Here is a 3,066-nt window from a genome sequence, read left to right on the forward strand (position 1 = left end):
CATCTGTATATTTATGTCACAAATCTATGACATTGGATTTTAGTGTCATAGAGGTTTATGACATTGGTTTATTGTCACAAAATCCTAGGCCTTGCCACATGGGCAAATGCCACGTAGGATCAAAAACTGACGTTTAGCGAAAAAAAACATCACAAAAGAATGGCCCATACAGGTCCATATTCTAATACCAGATCAACAAATTCATAGGCCATGCATAAACATTTCATTTATTATCACCGAATTCATGTTTCAGTACCAATATCAAAGTCAAAGTTATAAAGATAAAAATAAATAGATCAAATTTTCACAACATTTTGTGAGTCACTATTAAAAAGATGACCAAAATCACATTTAGCAATGTGAAGAAGAGTCAAATCCGAGCCACTTGAGAAGAACACCTACATGTGAACAAGAGTTGATTAGCAATATGAAAACTGATTCATCGTTACAAAATTCACCATGTTCCTATGTTCCAGATATATATATTCTTAGCCAAACACTTGCACTCAGCCAAACAGTTACCTTAATTTCACATTCATATATTTGCATATGTTTCAAAATTTACCATGCTGATTCAACATTACAAAAGCTTGTGGCCTACTCCTATGTTCCAGATTCATATATTCTCAGCCAAACAGCAAACTAGCACTCAGCAAAACAGTGGTGAGAAAAAAAGAAGAGATGGCTGCACTTACATGAGCACTGAAGAAATGATGATCACTGAAATCCAACCTATCAACTTTGAGCGGACCAATCTCCATTAAGCCTCAAATCATCTGCTCTAATCATCTTACGAAGGCACATCTCCAATGTTCCTGCTAGCAAATATAATGCATATCAACTAACAAAAAATAGCTTGCAAAGCATACTTATCAATTATTGCACTGACTACAGGCACACAAATCTCACAGTATCATATTCTGCTCTCTGCTACAGTGATTCCATCTTGGTTCTGGAATGAAAGAAAGGACAACTCTGACTCAGTTAAATTGTTAAAGAAAAACTGTGCAGAGCTCTCTCTTTCTCTCACAGGTTGCACAATGACATTCAGACAAGTAAAATGACAGGTTGCATCCATTTTCAGACATGCAGTGACATTCAGTTTTCACAAGAAAAAACATGCAGTACTCTCTCAGGTTGCATCCATTTCTGTACTTAACAGGAAGAGGTGATGAGGCTAATTTTAACAAATATAACACAGGCATAATTTTTCAATATAAATTAAACGATTAATGTTAATTTGCAGTGCCCATCATATATCAATTATGGAACCCACACAATATCAGGATTGTAAGCATAGGCCAAGATGCCTGGATCAGTCATCTAGTAAAAAGTTAGCATGGGCTAGCCTAATTTCATTGAGCAAACTTTCCCATTCACAAATCATTTCCTCAGTGGCCTAGTGACAAGTAGATAACTTTTAATTAACTGAGAACAGCGCAAAAAGAACTTACTGGTTCTAAAATGTCCAAGATATGCACATTATATGATGACGACACCATCTGTTGCAGGATATGCACATTTGAGATAAGTCGGTTCAAGAAAAGCCGAAAATAAAGGAATAAGGAGCTAGCGTAATCAACAGCCAAATACTATCATCAACTAATATTCTCATCACCGCTCATTGTAAACTAGGCCCACATATATATACACACATATAAGTTATATAAATTTTTCACATGTATACATTTTAATTATTTTTGAAAGTTGTTTTGGTGAACCTGGTTAAAGTTCGATCTTCAAAATAAAAACATTTATAAAGTAGGGTTCATTGTCTCATGCAATAGATGCCCTTGACAAAAGCAGATAAATTATGAATGTATTATCGATTTTTAAATACCACAATCAACACGAGCATAACACCCGATGTGTTACAATAGGTTCACACCCATGGCCACAAGTGTGTGACATAGTTTCAGAAAGTCTATATGAGATTCAAGAATTTATGACTAGTGTTTAATAAAATTTTCTCAAATGGGAAAATGAGTTATGTAACAATTGTATATCTTGCTGAGACGATCAAACTTGGTATTCAGAGTTTTTTCATCTGAGGTCATTTAGTGTCTCATTTGAGCAAGTTTGACCAAGTCAAATTTGGTCAAATGAAAAAACAACACTTTGACTCTAATATTATGAACTCTAAATGACTTCAAATTGAAACATTTTGAATACCAAGTTTGTTCAACTCATTAAGATCTACAATTCTTGTTTTGGTCAACTTTCCATTTGAGATAGTTTGGACGGTTCAAATTTGTGATTTTTAAATTTCGACGTTTACAAACTAGTTTTCGGAATCCTAGATTGTCTCAAATTGAAAAGTTTTGAATACCAAGTTTGTTCAGATCATCAAGATCTACAATCCTTATATAGGATATTTTTTCATTTGAGAAAGTTTGAACAAAATGCAGTTCAAATTTCACAAGTGTGTGACATAGTTTCAGAAAGTCTATATGAGATTCAAGAATTTATGACTAGTGTTTGATAAAATTTTCTCAAATAGGAAATGAGTTATGTAAAAATTGTATATCTTGCTGAGACGATCAAACTTGGTATTCAGAGTTTTTTCATCTGAGGTCATTTAGTGTCTCATTTGAGCAAGTTTGACCAAGTCAAATTTGGTCAAATGAAAAAATAACACTTTGACTCTAGTATTATGAACTCTAAATGACTTCAAATTGAAACGTTTTGAATACCAAGTTTGTTCAACTCATCAAGATCTACAATTGTTGTTTTGGTCAACTTTCCATTTGAGATAGTTTGGATGGTTCAAATTTGTGATTTTTAAATTTCGACGTTTACAAACTAGTTTTCGGAATCCTAGATTGTCTCAAATTGAAAAGTTTTGAATACCAAGTTTGTTAAGATCATCAAGATATACAATCCTTATATAGGATATTTTTTCATTTGAGAAAGTTTGAACAAAATGTAGTTCAAATTTCACAAGTGTGTGACATAGTTTTAGAAAGTCTATATGAGATTCAAGAATTTATGACTAGTGTTTAATAAAATTTTCTCAAATGGGAAAATGAGTTATGTAACAATTGTATATCTTGCTGAGACGATCAA

The 3,066-nt window shown here is 32.9% G+C and overlaps 1 long non-coding RNA gene across 2 annotated transcripts; it reads right to left on the minus strand.

Annotated features, from left to right (window-relative positions):
* Positions 1–200: 200 nt before the first annotated feature.
* Positions 201–1,555, minus strand: LOC136450319 (uncharacterized). Of its 2 annotated transcripts, none has more exons than XR_010758308.1 (3): positions 1,455–1,555; positions 696–815; positions 201–398 (listed from the first exon to the last, which is right to left on the minus strand). It is a non-coding gene; the product is annotated as an uncharacterized lncRNA (long non-coding RNA). The 2 variants fall into 2 exon arrangements; XR_010758309.1 differs by having other exon boundaries at positions 696–818; positions 1,455–1,505.
* Between the last annotated feature and the right edge of the window lie 1,511 nt (positions 1,556–3,066).

The sequence above is a fragment of the Miscanthus floridulus genome, chromosome 5 (assembly GCF_019320115.1).
Source record: "Miscanthus floridulus cultivar M001 chromosome 5, ASM1932011v1, whole genome shotgun sequence".
NCBI classification, from domain to species: Eukaryota; Viridiplantae; Streptophyta; class Magnoliopsida; order Poales; family Poaceae; genus Miscanthus; species Miscanthus floridulus.